Source organism: Toxotes jaculatrix, chromosome 11 (assembly GCF_017976425.1).
Source record: "Toxotes jaculatrix isolate fToxJac2 chromosome 11, fToxJac2.pri, whole genome shotgun sequence".
Taxonomy (NCBI): Eukaryota; Metazoa; Chordata; class Actinopteri; family Toxotidae; genus Toxotes; species Toxotes jaculatrix.
The window spans coordinates 25,909,362-25,930,061 of record NC_054404.1 but is presented as its reverse complement, the minus strand read 5'-3'; the positions used below and the strand labels follow the sequence as shown (position 1 = coordinate 25,930,061).

At 41.4% G+C, this 20,700-nt stretch overlaps 2 non-coding genes and 1 pseudogene across 2 annotated transcripts; all 3 read right to left on the bottom strand.

Moving 5' to 3' along the window:
• Positions 1-15,913: 15,913 nt before the first annotated feature.
• Positions 15,914-16,028, bottom strand: LOC121190150. Its single transcript, XR_005894944.1, has one exon. It is a non-coding gene; the product is annotated as a U5 spliceosomal RNA (small nuclear RNA).
• A 378-nt stretch (positions 16,029-16,406) lies between these two features.
• On the bottom strand, positions 16,407-16,597 carry LOC121190140. The gene has a single exon (XR_005894936.1). It is a non-coding gene; the product is annotated as a U2 spliceosomal RNA (small nuclear RNA).
• Positions 16,598-17,174: 577 nt separating this feature from the next.
• On the bottom strand, positions 17,175-17,322 carry LOC121190136 (annotated as a pseudogene).
• Positions 17,323-20,700: the final 3,378 nt, after the last annotated feature.

Below are 20,700 nucleotides of genomic sequence, written 5' to 3'. Positions count from 1 at the left end.
ATTACCATTACCTATAACTCTGCTTACCACAAGTAGTGAGGGTCACATATTCTGTCAGGTCTGAACGATCAGCCAGGTTCATAGATGCTTCAGTAGATGGGAGGTCTGAAATGCAGACAACACATACAGCTTAATATGAACTGATTAAATACTGTACTTTGGAATTCTTATCATCCACTTCTCACAATCACATATTTTTGTCTGTGTCAAGATACAAATCTCTCAAAATATAAGTGCAGCAAAATATGAATGTTTAAATGTCCTACCATCATCACTGTAGATGAAGAAACACAGATCTTTGAAACATCCTCATCCACCTCTGCTCCCTGTTGATCTGTGACTTTCAGTGTTGTAGTCTCTGGGATAAGAAACTTCTGCTGGACTATACCATAACAACTCCACGTTACAAAATGTTTACATCTTTATTCATTTAATACTAAACATCTGACTGACCTGCACTGAGAAAATCTGAGAAGCAAGCCTCTTCCAGTTTAATGTCCTTCTTCTTCCCTCCATGTTGTACTTTGATCAACATGTTGGTTTGACATAAAGGAAGAAAATGTCATATGTCTGAGAATAACATGTTCAAGTTAAAGTTTATCCCAACTACACACTGTTAAAATACACGTTTCTCACCGCTGTTCAAAACAGCAAGGCTACAGTTTATAAGCTCAACTGTTAGCATGCTAGCCAAAACTGACTTTTCAGCTGCGTCTGCGCCGTTGAGCCGGAAATTATTCTCTTAAAACACCGACATGCGGTTGCATTGTTGGATGGTTATTTCCAAAACAGTATTAATTACCTTCAAGATGCGCGTCGTCATTAATTTATGAAGCTTATCAAACAGTTTGTCATTACCGTCATACAGACACATCACACGCCACAGACAGTATGGCCGACATTAACGTTTGAGTGAAAGCTAACAGCTCCACAATGGCAGCTAAGGACAGTTAGCTAACTAATGCTGCGGGAGCTACTTGCTCTAAATAATGGAGTAAAAGCAATGGGGTTACGTTCAACATCAAGTTCGCAGTCATTAGCGGTACTATGTAAGTAGATAAAGTGAGAACAATGACAAAATATCACGCATTTAAAGTACTTTCTGATAAAAATCATGCTCTTACCAGCCTTGTGACGATGTTCCTTGTGCTGCTCATGCCGCGATAAAATGCGTCGTGAACTCCAGGGACAGAGTTAAAACCAGATCCTGAACACCAGGGAATAAAGTCCAAAATTCAACTGGGCCTGGGTGTACACCTTAACACAAACTGTAGTCAGAGTTATACAATAAACTCCAGAAATGTAACTCTTTCACACTTTTTTGCCTGACTCCAGATTTGAGTACTTTGTGAATTTGCTGTGTGTTAGTACATGTAGTTGTGTACAGTTCAGCTGCTGCTGTCCTTGGTGCTGAATTCACCAACCCAGCTGAATGTCCTGAGTGATTATTGTTGTAATTCATTTGGTATTTTTGAGAAGATTGAATATCATTAGTATGGGTTATGTTTTGGTTAATGTTAGGCTTTCAGTTATGATGGTTAAGGTTAGGTTAGGTTAAGGGGCAAGGGAATGCATTATGGCAACATGTGTCTTCACAACTATATTAAGACAAGTACGTGTGTGTGTGTGTGTGTGTGTGTGTGAGAGAGAGAGAGAGAGAGAGAGAGAGTGTTTGTCCTTTGATGCCTTTGATGTATCAACATTCTACAGTGTGATGTCACAGGCTGCAGTAAGTGGACACACAGCCAGAGACAAGTTCAGAAGTCAAACAGGAGCAGAGACAGTTGGACTGGACAGGACTTGCTCATGATTTAGGAAGAAAGAAGCACTCAGATATTTCTGCACAATTATTGACAAGGAAGGGAGGAGCTACTGCTGTTACAAGGACAAGAGGAAACTACAGGAAAGTCCAGATCAGCTCCAAGGTTTTCAGTAAGTCAGTTGTTGTCAGTGTTTCACTTCAGTGGGATGTGTTTGTTAAATTGACATGATGTCTAATCACACAAGAACTTCAGCCCAAAGGTTTCAGTACATGTTCAGTTTATTTATGCTATGCTAACATGAGGCTTCAGCAGAAACAGGCGTCCTCCAGGTTTTTTTATCATTTATGTTGAAGATCAACCAGCAGTGCTTTGCATGTGGAACTGTAAGTTTCTGAAACACAACATCCAGAGACAGTTAAAATTTAGGCAGCACTGAAAGACAATACAGTAAATTGGATGAAATCAGTCTCAGGTGTTAAGATGCTCTTCAACTTAAAGATGGACGTCTGTGCTCACTCATATTTGATCTCTGACTCTGACCTGAGCCTGTGCTCTTGTGGTGACGGGGTTTTGAGCTGTTTGTTGCAAACTTGTTTATGCTTTACCTATCTATACTTTGTTTCACTGTGTGCACTGAAATATGGGGATTTACGGGGATTTCCGCAGGGTGTTAACCTGATAGACACCAGCTGTTTTGTGTATCACTCCCTGCCTGGACAGACACCTGCAGTTTGTGTATCACTCTTTGTCTAGCACTGCTGAACCTTGAAAGAGCTATTATTAAAGTTTGTAGGAGTAAAACTGAGATGAGATTGGCTTGGACAATTTTTAAAAAATAAATAATGAAACTCCCTGACACCATTAGATAACTTATAACCAGGGCATAGTTAACAGGTGGAGCCTACAACTCGTGCGAGGTAGAAAAGACACCTTTAAAAATCAGCCCTGGAGTGTATTTGAAAAGACCAGAGTAGATGTGATAACTGCTGACACCAGTAAAAACTGGCAGACCTTAATCAATAAAATGGGATGGAACATGCCCAAACATGCAAAAACACGCCCAGACATGTCCTTCACAACAGGTGCAGCCCACAGTATAAGATGTGATGTACATTTGGTGAAATTCAGTTGTTCCTGCAGGACTGCTCATACTTCTGACCTCTGTGCTGGAGGAATAAAGCATCCTGGACTAAACTTCTCTGATATCCTGTGTTTGATTGACTCTGTGCATTTACTCTGACTAAGATCTGAAAAACTTAGAATTGTTACTGAAGAGTGAAAGACTGCAAGAAGAAGGTGTGGGGCCTCAGCTGGACCTGAACTCTGCTTCAACTGGCCCTAGACGGGGTTCACCCATCCAGCCTGAACGAGGCACATCACTCTCTGCTCCTGCAGACGAGCCACAATAAAGCTGTCAGCTTCATAGCTGCTCCCTAATAGAGTGACTGAGGTTGGAGAGAGGCATTGTGGGACACAGAGGTCGTCCATATTAACTACAGAGGGATGAGAAATGGGAGGATATGAAACAGCTCAAATACGAACAAACACTGACAGACAATGAAACACTATTGTTCATGATTCAGTTTCAGTTCCAGAGGCCTGAGGGCTTTAATATGTTACTGTTTCAGCAACAAGCAGTGAAGGATCAATGATTCTGATTTTCTATCAGTCACTTTACAGGAAACTGGGGATCCATAAACTTCAGTTATTGAAGCTGTATTCACATTGTGTAGGGACTTGAGCTTTTATTGTTTGAAATGTCACATGTTCAAATCCTGTTGCTCCTTAAAGTGAAACGTGTGTGTGTGTGTGTGTGTGTCCTCTTACTGACTGGCAGTGTCAGGAGAGGCTGCAGGACTGGATGTGACCCACAGAGAGACACAGCAGACAGGAGGCCATGAGAGATCAACACAACCCACTGCCAAGGTTACACACCAGCACAGCTACACACACTTACACAGGCAGAGACAGAGAGAGGGCCAAGGAGAAGCAGGGACAGATGTGCAGGTGATGTGTTTTCTTCAGCTCTTTGCAGTGATCTTACAGAATAACCCTCCACTGTGCTGTGATCTCTGTCATCCATGTTGCTGTACTGGTCTGGCTTCCTGACTCAGTTTGTGTAGTTGCCCCAGTGACCTGCTGTAACTCAGCCTCCTCTCTGACTGACACATTTTTCTTTGACTCAATGCATCAAACATCACTTCTTGTCATACATACATAAGTATCTCCTCTCAGTAAGTACAGACGTTTCCTCTTCAAAGCTTTCAGGAGCTTCACTCTGATTCAGTGGCTCCACTCTGACTAATTTCATGCTGCATCTCTATTTAGAACCAAACACAGACAGAAAATGTGTGAACAGCTGATAATCAGCAGACAGTCTGTGAGTGTTTGGGTGGTACAAAGTGGGAGTAGGAGGAAAGCAGCAACACATCCTCTCCACTCATTAACATAGTGACAGCACTGACTGAAGCTCTGCACTGTGTTTTCAGCCTAATATGATTCATAGAATTATTCAGTCCATTCAGACTGAACATAAACAAACCAGTTATCAAATAACCACAGTCCATTTGATTCTAATGTTAAATTCAGGTCTCATAACCCACAGCCTCTCTCTCTCTCTCAGGAACATCAATCAGAGATGTTTAAGATACAAATAGTGTGAATGTAGATGTGGTGATGTTGCTCAGTCTGTCTGTGCTGTGATCCAACACTTGGATGGATTTTACTGTCACTCCTTCCTGTGCAGGCTGCAAAAACACAATAGTTCATCATGGAGAAAAAGCTGTTTGTAATTTATCAGTGAAGTTCTCTCATTGCTTCAGGATTATAAACCATTTTTAACTAAGAAGATGGACAAAGGGGCTCAAAAGGTTTTTTCCTGTAGACGTGTGATGATTTTAATATTGAAATATATTATGTCTTTAACTTTGTGACAGTGGGATTAGTCAGGATCAGGGTCTGTTCATGGTCCAAGAAGAAGAAATGCAGTCCTTTAGCTGTGATAATGTTTCCACACGTTCATGATTTGCTTCACTCTGTCATTTCTCTTCCTCCATTGTCTCTCATCCTAAAGGTGAAACTGTTTTTCTGGCCCAGCAGGAAGTCATTTTTAAGTAACCAGTACTAACCACTGACCCTCCTCCTCCACTGTTGATTGAATGAAACTCAGTGAGAGTGGGTGGTGTTGTACAGGAGTTTAACTCAGTGAACCATGAAGTGAGGAAATGGACAAAAACTTTAAATCCTGTTTATCTTTCTGCTTCATATCACTGGAGACATTTTGGTTTGGACTGGTGTTATGGCTGAGAGGTTCTTGATGAGGGCAGTTGTACAGTTTTGCCACTGAGCCACTGTCAGGCCGTTTACTTAGAGATACAATGAAATGTACTGTTAAAGGCATAGAGTGAAAGTGTGCTTCAGCTTTTGTTATGTACAGACAGACTGCAGCACTCAGGCCATGTTAAAGACCTTGTTACCAAAGAGTCTTCTGCTTTAGTTTGATCCTCCACTGGGCTCTTACTTTGGAAAACTGCCAACTTTTCAGTGTGAAGAGAAATTCTCTAAACATGTTCAGGAACCATGCTGCTTTTTCTCTGGATGCTTTTCTCTTATTTTATAGTCTAATATAATCTGCATCATATGAAACCTGCTGTAAAACAAAAGTCTGTGTGCTTTTCTCTTTTTCAGTAGATTAGTTCCATAATTAACTTCAACATACACAGATCACATGAAATCATTTTCTCTGTGTCTGTGCATTGTACAGTGAACTTCTCCTCCATCAGGACAAGCCAGGGACACATATGTCCACCGTCACCTCTCACCCATCAATAGATCATGCTAATGTTTGTGTAGCTTTTTTAGCTGGAGTGACAGAAGACACTGCTGTGGAGAAAGAGTTTGAAGAAAGTATTTGCTCAGGGTTTTGGTTTCATGGACACTGTGAATTAGAATTCATTTCTCAGTTTGGTGCTCATGCTGATTCCCTGAAGGTTTGGCTGCCATTGGTTCTGCAGGCCTGGTACAGTTTGTATTCATACACGTGCAATTTCTGTGCTAAAGAAAACGTTTTTAATTGTTGTCTTATTAAGGCAAAAGAGAAGTTTCATTATTTTAATCAGATTTGTTGCCATAATTTATTGCTGTTGTTTTAAAGCTGCTGTATGTTATATATTATTTTCTTGAAGTGTGTGTGAGGTGAAGCTGATTCATCCATGTTGAGTCTGTGGAAAAAAAAACTGGAGCGGAAAGTTTACAGAGTCTGATGCAAATAACTCATTCAAATGTTTCAGTGCAGGAGATGAAGACGTCGTCTTGCTGTTAAAATAGTAAAAACAAAAACAAAATCGTGATAAATTTCACAATGAACAAAGGTGAATTGTGTGAGAGCTGATAAGAAATGTTTTGATGATGCAGTAAATCACAAGTCAATGAAACATTTGATTTCTTTTCTGTTTTCTTTCAGGTACTGGATGCTCATATTTTACTGACAAACCTTCAGGCTAAAACACTGGAGCAGGTTTGACTTTGAAGAGAGATACATGTGTCAGAGCCAGAGGAAATGTTTCAAAGAGAGGAGCTGTTCTGTTAGAGAGAGAGAGAGAGTCTGTGTGTGTGTGTGTGTGTGTGTGTGTGTGTGTGTGTGTGTGTGTGTGTGCATGGAGTTTAGGCAGAGTTTTTTTCTTTTTTCCTGTGCACATCCAGCACAGTTCCCTCTTCTCTGTGGAGCTGCTGGCGGTGGTGTCAGTGTCAGGGCCCACTGTGGGAGCAGCTGAAGAGGCCTGTGAATCCTGCACCACAGTAGCAGCAGGCAGTGTACGGGGGAGGCGACCTCTCCTCATCATTTCTGCAGACACCAGGTTTTTCCGCAGCTCCTCCAAGAAAAGCCTCCTCCTGTGTGTCTTTGGATGGTTCCAGGTGGGATCCACAGCAGTAAATAGCACGAAGGAGTTGAAGACAGAGACATCGGTCATGTCAAAAAAAAGAACCTGTGGCCACCGACAGGTCTTTCGTCTGCAGCTGTAGGTGCAGATAACCTACAAAAGACCAAAATAAAAAATAAGTCTACTGAATACTAAAAATAAAAATAAAGTCACCAAATACAGTACATCTCAGACAAGCCCATTATTTTAGTAAGAATAAGTAAGCTAAGTTTGGAATAGATGCATGCAGTAATAAATATGTAAAGGCTCATACCTTGTCCAAGTTGTCAACACCTCCCCTGCAGCGGTTATAATCTGTGATGATCGCAGGTTTCCTTTTCTGATCCTCATTGACAGCTGCTTCTCGATGTTTGCTGCTTAGAAGGATCACATTTTTCCCCCGTCTGGGAATGTAGCTCACCACTGTGGTTGTCTTTGTGAAGGCAAAAACAGAGGACAGGATAGCTCTCCCTCTCAGCTGCAGGAGTTTGGGTGGAAGCTCATGCTTATTTTTTCTAATTCTCCCAACCAAGGTCCCTTTCTTCTTCAGAAGTTCCTGCACAAGTGAATATGTTGTAAAAAAAATGTGACAGTGACCCATTTCACCATGTCACATGTCATCTCCAGGACGACACGTTTTCCCTGGCCGACCTCCACAGCACTGCCAGCAGCCTTTCCTGTGTAAATCTGGCACTTCCAGGCATAGGAAGTGGCAACATCAGCAGTGACTCAGATTTTACTTTGCTGGCTTGCTTGGCATATACTGGTGAAAGTTGCACCGGCCTTTGAAAGGGACACGCTGCTCATCAACGCACACATCTCTCCCAGAGTTGAAAAGCATGGAGAGGCGATGTATCCACATTTCCCAGATTGAGCGGATGGGTGTAAGCTTGTCCTCTCTGAGACAAGAAGGGTTGTTCAGCTTGTCATCAAATGGGAGGGTGGAGTTGATTACCCTGAATTTGGTGTGATTCATGGTGGTCATCCCAGAGACTGGAGGTGGATTCCCCCTTGGACCGGTACACTCCAGCCAAAATCAGGAGTCCAATGTAGGCTTTCACCTCAGTGTGATCGATATCACTCCAGTTTCACACTGTGCGTCCTCCATTCAGGTTTGTCATGTTAAATCAAATCAAAAGAGGATTCCACATCACAAGTCCTGGTGATGGTGTACCGTGTCAGCCCCGGAGTCACACCTGTGGCAACAGGAACATAGTGAGCAGTCGACTTTCCTTATTGCTTTACTGACTCTTCTTATGTCTTTTGTAAAACTGAAACACAAATAGATACACAACATGTTACAAAATAATTATTATTACATACTACAGTTCACATCAGAACACACAATGAGGCTAAACAATAAAGTAAATTAGCCATAATGGCTTAACTAGCTTCTTGCTAGCGCTTAGCACGTTTTCTTAAACTTAAAATAAACATCTTAAACACTACCTCAAATAAGACCTCAGTGCCACAAACAAACAAACAAACAAACAAACAAACGAAATGCATCCACTCATACCGTCGGTTCCATTTCAAGGCTCGACAATCAACTTTGTGGTGGAACACTCAAACATCGCTACACACACCAGAGTCCGGCAGAAAAACTGCAGTACGCAGAAAACGTCACTAGGTGGAGCTCAACCCCACACAACACAACATAACTTTATTGAAACACTGACAAAGTCAGAACATTTAACGTTCCACTCTGCTACAGATACATGTTGGATTAATATTCTATGCAGACTGTAATGTAAATAATTACCAATCATGAAGCTTTTAGCTTCTGTGCTCTGTTTCCTATCATAACTGTAATCTGCTGAGCACACAGTATCCACTAACTGTTCTGTAATCTGAATGCTGGCCCTCTGACATTGTTCACTGCCAACCCTGTTTGTATCATGTTTTATATGCTGCATGTCCTTCTCCTCCTCTCCTCCATCCCCAGCTGTCCTATCTTCCTCCTTTTCCTCCTTTCACCCAGCCCGGCCATCAGCAGGAGGGTCCCTCATATGAGCCACGTCTGGGTCTCTGTAAGGCGCTTTGAGACAATTTTGATTGTGGAAGGAGCTATATAAATAAAATTGAATTGAATTGAATTGAACTGAATTGATAAGATAAGATAAGATAAGACAAGATAAGAAAATCCTTTATTAGTCCCTCATTGGTGAAATTGCAGCAACAGCAGGGGTACAGTACAGTAAGTAAATATAAGTAAGAGGCCAATATGGCCAGAACAAGATTAAATAAACACTATTCCAATAGTAGAATAACTAAGAAACTAAATTAAGAAAGATAGCTGCTGTATACACATACATAAATATGAGATGGAAATTGCTGAGTAGTGTAACTATAGTACACAATAAATATAACTATTGCACATTGATCTTAAACTGATAGTTGCATGGAATTGTAATCAAGTTCGTGTGTCAACAATGCTCGTTATTGAACTCCATCTGTATAGAATCTCATTATTCAGTCGTGTAACAGGACTGATTCAGACACACTCAGCAGCAGAGGACAGTGGAATCATCTTCCCTGATCCATCCTGTCTGTCTCATCTACATCCTGTAAGACTTTCTGCTTGTCAATAATCCAACCATCATAAATGATTGTCCCTCAGGGCTTTCACTGTAAAAACAGCCTGTGTGACACCATGAGCCTCAGTGAGATCTGGACATAATGTCAAGTTGTTGCTGTTTAATGTGATAACAAGTTGTTCTGATGGTGAAAGTGGATTAAATAATATAACAGCAATAAGAGACAGAGGACCACCTGACAGCATTAATGGACATGGACAGATATGTGCTCACACACTGCCGAGCTGCACACACTGTTAAACACTGTCACAGCTCATTAGCATCGCGTTCTACCTGCAATTCAAGATCAACGAGTTGGTTCAGGATGGAGCTGAGAGAGAGCAATGGAGGAGAGAAACTTTAAAGTCCAACAGTGATTCATCATAGTTTGTGAAAACTACCTGATACTTGTCCTGAGTGTTCAGTCAGTGAAAGAAACCATGAAAACAAAGCTGATTCTTCATTTTACATTTATCATGAATGACTAAGGGACTTTTTTTTGGGTCACTTGATTATTCATCTGAGAAAAGCAGTAAGTTCTTTGAGTTACTGAGTCACTGCAGTGTGTTCAAAACAACTATACTTATAGAAATGAAGGCACTGATCACACAGTCTAAAACATAAGCTTCAGAAAAAAATGAATACATTTCATATACTGAAGGAAATGTTAGGTTTGTGTCATGTCTGACAGTCGACAATCAACCAAATACCCAACAAATCTAAGTCATTTAGCTTTGTAGCTCTGCACACATCCTTCTTCAAACACTGTGGTTTATGACACAGCCAGTTAAGTCTGGACTTCAAACCAGTTCAAACACAGTCATGCAGCATGTAGATGCAGAATGTAAATCATTTTCTCGAACAGCTGCACCAGCACTGAGGAATAAACATCAATGATAATTCATCATGATTTATGTAATTAAAAAAAGTGAAGTTTAATGTTTCTGTTGTTTTACTGTTTGAAAGAGGAGAAACAATGTTTGTATATTTGAAGACTAAAATCAGCTGTGAAGAACATTTTCCTTTGATTTCTTCTTTTCAGAGGTTTTTGAAAATCAGATAAAATGAATCAGTGGATGTGTCAGAATATGGAGAGAATCTTCATCCACTACAAACTTGTGACTTTTGGAAATTTCCCAAAGCAAAACTCTGTTCATGTGACTCAAACCAGTAAATGTGTGGTTTCAGCTAATTTAACCTTTGGGCTGATGAATGAACGACTACCTGCTGCATAATCAGACTCATCACTACATTATTCACTGCACAAACAGCTGCACACTGGTTCACACCTGAGAGAATAATGTCTGTCACTGTTCAGTTAGAAGAGCAAAGAAGAAGCAGGTGGTAGAAGAAAAACTGATGAGAGGAGGAAACGGAGGAGGGTGAGAAAAAGATGAATAATTACTGAAGCTGCAACATCAACAGACGCCTGTCAGTGCCAAAGAAATGATTCTTATCAAGAAAGGCAGAGATTAAAGCAACTAGCCTCATCTTCATGTTCCAGATGCTCACACAGTTTTTGAAAAGTAAAGTAAACCAGATGAAAATAAATCATTCATGATTTGACTCAAGATGAAGAAAACATATCTCTTTACCTGGATGCATGAAATAAAAGTAATAAATCAGTGAAGGTTCAGAATGGTTTCAGTAAAATATCACAGATCTTATTTAAAGCTCTGTTACTCTGTCACAGCAGACAGCAGGACAATGACAGTGAGAAGACTAAAGGAGACATGGAGCTTTGTCCTGGTTTGAAGGACAGAAGACAGAGGACACAAGAGAGCAGCTCCAGCCCTCTGACAGAAGACAGGCTGGGAGGGAGGACAGCTGTCCAGCTGTGGATCAGCTACTGGACACTGAAGGGACACACACCATCCCTCTGGCTGTCCCATAGAACAAACCCTGACTTCATATCAGGTGAGGATGTGTCCTTCATTTAAACTGAGGACTAGAGGAAAAGTATAAGCTTCATTTCTTCAGAAGCTGTTTACAGTTACTGGAATTTTAAAATAAATAAAATCTCAGTTTGATCACAAACAAAACAGATTCTATAAATGCCCTTGACAGAAGTAAAAACCAATCTCATTTCTATTATCAGCTGATTAAATGTTCATTTTCTCAGCTCACCATCTGCTGGGCTACAGAGCTGATCAGCTCAGCAGACGTGTTGTGATCTAATAGGATCAGACAGGTGGAGACATGAAGGATGAAAACAGCTCTGCTCCAATGAAGGAAGCAGAACTAGAAACAGGCAGAGACACCTGCTGTACTGATTTCATCAACACTAACAGAGAAACACAGAGATGGAGTGAACTTTCATTCATGCATCTTAGTTTAATCTTTAAAGTTTATTCTGGACCATGGAAAATAAAAGCCCCAGAAAAAGCTAGTACTCCTGACATCAGGAATGAATTTTAAAATGACTCATGAGCTGATTTAAAAATCTCAAATGTTTTGATGTGCATTTAAAAATATTAATTATGAGGGAAAGCTGTGTTTTTATTCAGTGTATTGAAAACTCACCACTTCAAGCTTCTCCTTCCTCCACCTGTTTCTCTCCCTCCTTTCATCTGTCTCTATGTAGACTCACTCCTTCGTGTACTGTCTCTCTGCATCTCCTTCATTTCACTTTCAGCTTTACTTTTCATGTCAGTATCATCCACATACAGAGACGATAGAAGCAAATGGGTCATTTAGCAAAGACGAACACATCAAAGATAAAAAACAAACTTTCTACATGCTCCTAAAGTCAGAAACACACTCAAACAGCAAAATTCTCTTGTTGTTTCTCAGGCAAACACATGCACACCCTCCTACAGACTGTCCACACTGCTGCTCTCTGTGTCTGTGAGATCACTCGTTACCACTTTGTTCCTCCAAATATAACAGTGATAATATTTGTGTCTGTGAAAGGACACATATACACACACTGTTACACATTCTCCACCTGCTTTGTAGTTGTGTGAGGAGTGTGTGAAGTGTGGAGGCGAACGTCACAATGACTGACTTCTCCTCTCTGCTTGGTTCCACTCAGCTGCCTGTCACTGACTCTTCAGAGCAAAGTGTTGGAGGTTAAAAATCTATTTACTGAAGCTGGAGCTTTTAACAGGTCACATTCACATTCAAATTCGCAGGGGTCAGCACAGCAACACAGCCAGGTAAGTATGAGCTGCAGTTGTATATGTCAGCTTTTGCAGTCTGTCCACAAAGCCACTAGTCAAGCTGTCTCTTGGGAAATAAAGCAAAGACCCACGTGCAACACTTTTCTTGTCTCAAAGATGCCAGCATCCCCACCAAAGCCTAAAAATAAAGTATACCAGCGAAATGACAACACCTAGCACGCATTTCTTCCACAAAGAAAGGAGACATGGAGCTTTGTCCTGGTTTGAAGGACAGAAGACAGAGGACACAAGAGAGCAGCTCCAGCCCTCTGACAGAAGACAGGCTGGGAGGGAGGACAGCTGTCCAGCTGTGGATCAGCTACTGGACACTGAAGGGACACACACCATCCCTCTGGCTGTCCCATAGAACAAACCCTGACTTCATATCAGGGGAGGATGTGTCCTTCATTTAAACTGAGGACTAGAGGAAAAGTATAAGCTTCATTTCTTCAGAAGCTGTTTACAGTTACTGGAATTTTAAAATAAATAAAATCTCAGTTTGATCACAAACAAAACAGATTCTATAAATGCCCTTGACAGAAGTAAAAACCAATCTCATTTCTATTATCAGCTGATTAAATGTTCATTTTCTCAGCTCACCATCTGCTGGGCTACAGAGCTGATCAGCTCAGCAGACGTGTTGTGATCTAATAGGATCAGACAGGTGGAGACATGAAGGATGAAAACAGCTCTGCTCCAATGAAGGAAGCAGAACTAGAAACAGGCAGAGACACCTGCTGTACTGATTTCATCAACACTAACAGAGAAACACAGAGATGGAGTGAACTTTCATTCATGCATCTTAGTTTAATCTTTAAAGTTTATTCTGGACCATGGAAAATAAAAGCCCCAGAAAAAGCTAGTACTCCTGACATCAGGAATGAATTTTAAAATGACTCATGAGCTGATTTAAAAATCTCAAATGTTTTGATGTGCATTTAAAAATATTAATTATGAGGGAAAGCTGTGTTTTTATTCAGTGTATTGAAAACTCACCACTTCAAGCTTCTCCTTCCTCCACCTGTTTCTCTCCCTCCTTTCATCTGTCTCTATGTAGACTCACTCCTTCGTGTACTGTCTCTCTGCATCTCCTTCATTTCACTTTCAGCTTTACTTTTCATGTCAGTATCATCCACATACAGAGACGATAGAAGCAAATGGGTCATTTAGCAAAGACGAACACATCAAAGATAAAAAACAAACTTTCTACATGCTCCTAAAGTCAGAAACACACTCAAACAGGCAAACACATGCACACCCTCCTACAGACTGTCCACACTGCTGCTCTCTGTGTCTGTGAGATCACTCGTTACCACTTTGTTCCTCCAAATATAACAGTGATAATATTTGTGTCTGTGAAAGGACACATATACACACACTGTTACACATTCTCCACCTGCTTTGTAGTTGTGTGAGGAGTGTGTGAAGTGTGGAGGCGAACGTCACAATGACTGACTTCTCCTCTCTGCTTGGTTCCACTCAGCTGCCTGTCACTGACTCTTCAGAGCAAAGTGTTGGAGGTTAAAAATCTATTTACTGAAGCTGGAGCTTTTAACAGGTCACATTCACATTCAAATTCGCAGGGGTCAGCACAGCAACACAGCCAGGTAAGTATGAGCTGCAGTTGTATATGTCAGCTTTTGCAGTCTGTCCACAAAGCCACTAGTCAAGCTGTCTCTTGGGAAATAAAGCAAAGACCCACGTGCAACACTTTTCTTGTCTCAAAGATGCCAGCATCCCCACCAAAGCCTAAAAATAAAGTATACCAGCGAAATGACAACACCTAGCACGCATTTCTTCCACAAAGAAAGGAGACATGGAGCTTTGTCCTGGTTTGAAGGACAGAAGACAGAGGACACAAGAGAGCAGCTCCAGCCCTCTGACAGAAGACAGGCTGGGAGGGAGGACAGCTGTCCAGCTGTGGATCAGCTACTGGACACTGAAGGGACACACACCATCCCTCTGGCTGTCCCATAGAACAAACCCTGACTTCATATCAGGGGAGGATGTGTCCTTCATTTAAACTGAGGACTAGAGGAAAAGTATAAGCTTCATTTCTTCAGAAGCTGTTTACAGTTACTGGAATTTTAAAATAAATAAAATCTCAGTTTGATCACAAACAAAACAGATTCTATAAATGCCCTTGACAGAAGTAAAAACCAATCTCATTTCTATTATCAGCTGATTAAATGTTCATTTTCTCAGCTCACCATCTGCTGGGCTACAGAGCTGATCAGCTCAGCAGACGTGTTGTGATCTAATAGGATCAGACAGGTGGAGACATGAAGGATGAAAACAGCTCTGCTCCAATGAAGGAAGCAGAACTAGAAACAGGCAGAGACACCTGCTGTACTGATTTCATCAACACTAACAGAGAAACACAGAGATGGAGTGAACTTTCATTCATGCATCTTAGTTTAATCTTTAAAGTTTATTCTGGACCATGGAAAATAAAAGCCCCAGAAAAAGCTAGTACTCCTGACATCAGGAATGAATTTTAAAATGACTCATGAGCTGATTTAAAAATCTCAAATGTTTTGATGTGCATTTAAAAATATTAATTATGAGGGAAAGCTGTGTTTTTATTCAGTGTATTGAAAACTCACCACTTCAAGCTTCTCCTTCCTCCACCTGTTTCTCTCCCTCCTTTCATCTGTCTCTATGTAGACTCACTCCTTCGTGTACTGTCTCTCTGCATCTCCTTCATTTCACTTTCAGCTTTACTTTTCATGTCAGTATCATCCACATACAGAGACGATAGAAGCAAATGGGTCATTTAGCAAAGACGAACACATCAAAGATAAAAAACAAACTTTCTACATGCTCCTAAAGTCAGAAACACACTCAAACAGGCAAACACATGCACACCCTCCTACAGACTGTCCACACTGCTGCTCTCTGTGTCTGTGAGATCACTCGTTACCACTTTGTTCCTCCAAATATAACAGTGATAATATTTGTGTCTGTGAAAGGACACATATACACACACTGTTACACATTCTCCACCTGCTTTGTAGTTGTGTGAGGAGTGTGTGAAGTGTGGAGGCGAACGTCACAATGACTGACTTCTCCTCTCTGCTTGGTTCCACTCAGCTGCCTGTCACTGACTCTTCAGAGCAAAGTGTTGGAGGTTAAAAATCTATTTACTGAAGCTGGAGCTTTTAACAGGTCACATTCACATTCAAATTCGCAGGGGTCAGCACAGCAACACAGCCAGGTAAGTATGAGCTGCAGTTGTATATGTCAGCTTTTGCAGTCTGTCCACAAAGCCACTAGTCAAGCTGTCTCTTGGGAAAGAAAGCAAAGGCCCACGTGCTACACTTTTCTTGTCTCAAAGACGCCAGCATCCCCACCAAAGCCTAAAAATAAAGTATACCAGCGAAATGACAACATCTAGCACGCATTTCTTCCGCAAAGAAAGAGCAAAGTCGGACAGGGGAGCTCACACTTGTGGCGCTCTATAAAGATGTTTGACTTTTCACCAACTCAAAAGGCTCAGCCATAAGGCCAAGCCAGCCAAAAATAACTTCAACTCATTGGTGTTCCTCTCCACGGAAGTCTTTAGTAAAAGGCAAAAGACTTGTGCGTTATGAAGAGAAACAAGAGTCAGAACAGGCCTGTCGCAGAGAGCAGCTGAGGACCCTAGTCGTCCCAGCTACCACCGTCGCGGTGCGCCTCCCTTGGCTTGCCGCGTGCTAAATCCCAGCCTCCCCACCACCTCCAGCCTGAAAAATCCAGGCCTGGCTTTTACATGGAAACTACAAAGTCTGGGAAACGATCAGGCGTCTTCAGGGAGTCCGCGACCAATCATCGTAGCTGAGGTGCACTGTGTTGTAGAGCTGGGTTCCCTGGGTGATATCAGTAAATCTACTGACTGGTTGTGCACAATTCACTTGATAAAAACTTAGCCGCATTTTCCTTCAGCCACTGTAAAAGTTTGACTCCTAACTAAACATGTGTCACAGCTTGATTTTCTACAAAGCAAGAGAAAGGTGCACCGTTCCCGGCGGCACTGCAATGCCGGGTTGATGCATGGAGTGAGCGGAGCAAGCTCCCTTTTCAGCTCCCTCTCCTAAAAATGGGTTTAATACATTATCCCCATATAGGAGACATATCAGATATTAAACTGACAAGAACAGATACTACACTTGATCTTAGCCAAAAGGCCGAGAAGCGATGAGGCCCAAGCCTTTGACGTCCAAATCAAGCTCTTGGTACAACCGTCACTTGTCGCGGTGTCCCGTTTGTAAGCCAGCTTATCAATTGCCGCCACTTAGCAACTCCGCCCATCTGTCTGCCGTGTACTTTTCCCTGCCGCTATACAAAGATGTTTGACTTTTCACCAACTCAAAAGGCTCAGCCATACAGCAAAGCCGGCCAAAAATAGCTTCAACTCATTGCTGTTCCACACCAAAGCCTAGAAATAAAGCATACTAGAACAACATCTAGCACACATTTCTTCCACAAACAAGCAGCAAAGTCGGACAGGAGAGCTCACACTTCATTTTGTCATGGAAAGGCCACGCCCACTTCCCCAATTCCAATGGGAACACAGGGAATTGTCATGACTAAACACGCCACTCTGTAGCGCACACCAGAGAGCTTCTGCAGAGCAACACTGCCGCTTTGTGGACAGACTGCAAAAGCTGACATGTAACCCCAAATCAACAAAGCCACTTCACAAAACGGAGAGTCTCCAACAGGTTAGCACATGGGAATTCCTGACACATTGTGTTTTCTTCTACACGCACGCATCAGGGGAGAGCGCGAACGCAGTCCCCCACTACTAGAAATTATGCAGTCGAGATTCCCACAGGGGTCAGCACAGCCGGAGTGCAATGCTGAGCCTCACCCTGGGTGAACCACCTTGTTGATCATGGTATCTCCCCTGCCAGGTAAGTATGAGCTGCAGTTGGAAGAGAGCGAGTGGTGGTCACCAGGCACAGCACTCTGGCTGACGGTGCCCACAATGCATAATCCCACATTTCAGTGCCTTGAGCATCAGCTCCCCTTTGTCTGTTACGTTTATGGCTGAAAAGACACAAACACTGCTGCAAATAGGCTGCGGCGTGCTGCAAACGTGCTTTGTTGGATCTACCCATCATGCACTGCTCTGCCAAAAACAAAGGAACACTGTGTGAAATGCCACTAGTCAAGCTGTCTCTTGGGAAAGAAAGCAAAGGCCCACGTGGGACACTTTTCAAAACATTTCACTAAGTGAACTAAACACTGACATGAACTACTAACATGTATGGACTTACTGAAAACCTTGGAGCTGATCTGGACTTTCCTGTGGTTTCCTCTTGTCCTTGTAACAGCAGTAGCTCCACCCTTCCTTGTCAATAATTGTGCAGAAATATCTGAGTGCTTCTTTCTTCCTAAATCATGAGCAAGTCCTGTCCAGTCCAACTGTTTCTGCTCCTGTTTGACTTCTGAACTTGTCTCTGGCTGTGTGTCCACTTACTGCAGCCTGTGACATCAGGCTGTAGAATGTTGATACATCAAAGGCATCAAAGGACAAACTCTCTCTCTCTCTCTCTCTCACTCACACACACACACACACACACACACACACACACACACACACACACACACACACATTGTTGTCTTCATATAGTTATGAGGACACATCATAACTGAAAGCCTAACATTAACCAAAACATAAAACATACTAATGACATTGAACCTTCTCAAAAATACCAAATGAATTACAACAATAATCACTCAGGACCATTCAGCTGGGTTGGTGAATTCAGCACCAAGGACAGCAGCAGCTGAACTGTACACAACTACATGTACTAACACACAGCAAATTCACAAAGTACTAAAATCTGGAGTCAGGCAAAAAAGTGTGAAAGAGTTACATTTCTGGAGTTTATTTTATAACTCTGACTACAGTTTGTGTTAAGGTGTTCACCCAGGCCGAGCTGAATTTTGGAGTTTATTCCCTGGTGTTCAGGATCTGGTTTTAACTCTGTCCCTGGAGTTCACGATGCATTTTATCGCGGCATGAGCAGCACAAGGAACGTCGTCACAAGGCTGGTAAGAGCATGATTTTTATCAAAAAGTACTTTAAATGCGTGATATTTTGTCATTGTTCTCACTTTATCTACTTACATAGTACAGCTAATGACTGCGAACTTGATGTTGAACGTCACCCCATTGCTTTTACTCCATTATTTAGAGCAAGTAGCTCCCGCAGCATTAGTTAGCTAACTGTCCTTAGCTGCTATTGTGGAGCTGTTAGCTTTCACTCAAACGTTAATGTCGGCCATACTGTCTGTGGCGTGTGATGTGTCTGTATGACGGTAATGACAAACTGTTTGATAAGCTTCACAAATTAATGACGACGCGCATCTTGAAGGTAATTAATACAGTTTTGGAAATAACCATCCAACAATGCAACCGCATGTCGGTGTTTTAAGAGAATAATTTCCAGCTCAACGGCGCAGACGCAGCTGAAAAGTCAGTTTTGGCTAGCATGCTAACAGTTGAGCTTATAAACTTTAGCCTTGCTGTTTTGAACAGCGGTGAGAAACGTGTATTTTAACAGTGTGTAGTTGGGATAAATTTTAACTTGAACATGTTATTCTCAGACATATGACATTTTCTTCCTTTATGTCAAACCAACATGTTGATCAAAGTACAACATGGAGGGAAGAAGAAGTACATTAAACTGGAAGAGGCTTGCTTCTCAGATTTTCTCAGTGCAGGTCAGTCAGATGTTTAGTATTAAATGAATAAAGATGTAAACATGTTGTAACGTGGAGTTGTTATACAGCAGAGATGACTGTGACTAAAGAGTATGAAGAGACTAGAAGTTTGAAATATTCCACCACACAGTTACTGGTTAATATTATTGTCGCTCACATGCATGGAAAAGAAGAGTAAGAGGCTTCAACTTAATCCTGTATCCTTTTATTAAAGAAATATGTATATAAAATATATTTTAAAAAATGGTAAGAGGTTTTTTTTCCCGCTTACAGGAGAGGTGCAGTAAATCAATAAAAGAGTTCCATGCCCTTGGGATTGTTTCACTTTTCCCATCTTTGAAAGACCCATACTCCAAAAATGATATGTAAGTTTAACTCCCTTGTTTGCATATAAGCAACATACAGTATTTGTTCTTTTTTTCTTTCAGGAACTTCTATGATATTCAAAGCAACAAAGGCTCTAACACTTTCCTGAGTGGCACATGAAGACAAATCCAAAAGCACCTCTTCATCCCAGAGTAGAGTGGAGCTAAAAGGAGGTCCCACATCATCCAGAACATATGATGATCAGCCAATCAGCGATGAATGCATGGAAGCCATATCTCTCCTTCACCACACAGCTGATCCTGATTTAGTGTTTCAGAGGATGAGAGAAACCTTCTACTACTGTCAGCAGATTCTTCATGACCCACAGTGGTCAGCTGATGTATTACACACGTTTCCACGTTTCTTGGATGTCATGGCACTGGTTAGTATTAAATATATTTTTTTAAGTAAAATATTGGTTTATTTTAAACATTTGAAAATGTTGTTTTTCTCTTTTTATTTAGATTTTGCAAGACTTCTCACTGATGTTTGGAGCAGAGGTTGCTTCAAGGTTCCTTGAAAAATGGAACAGCAGTTTTTAAGATAAAGTTATCAAGGAGGCAGGAACCTGAAAGAGACGTCTCTCTTAAAACAACAACTGAAAGCTGCTCTGAATGAAGGATCTGACACTGCTGATGAAGCAGGTACAGTTATCATCAGAATAGTAATGCAGTTATGTGAGTCGTCCAACAGTCGTCAGTTTATTGTGTTTTTATTGATTTATTTTACAAAAGCATCTCTGAGTCTAAATAGGCCACTTAAGTCTGCAGTTAAGATACAGTGTGAGGGCTGAACATTGCTTTGCTCTCCAGCACAGATTTATAATGACTGGGCCATTAATAGTTGTTATATGTGTATATGTTTAAGATCATAGTAAAACCATTAGAACAATGCACAGAGCAATATCATAAACACACTACTTAATATATATAATGAGTGTAAAAGTACTTTTCTCTCTGTCCTCAGAGTGGGACAGCAACATGGCTTCTCTTCTGGTGCTGCTTCATCTTCTCACTCCACAACCAGCTGGAAGAAAGCGTCCCACAAAGATCAGCGTCGGAGAGACAACGGATCATCTGGTAAAATTTCAGAAGGTTTGTCAAAACTTCCAAATACTGTAGATGTTGCTGAGTTTGTAAACATATTTCTCTTGTTTCAGTCATCCCAAAGCCTTGAGGATCATCTCCTGACCACTGAAGGAA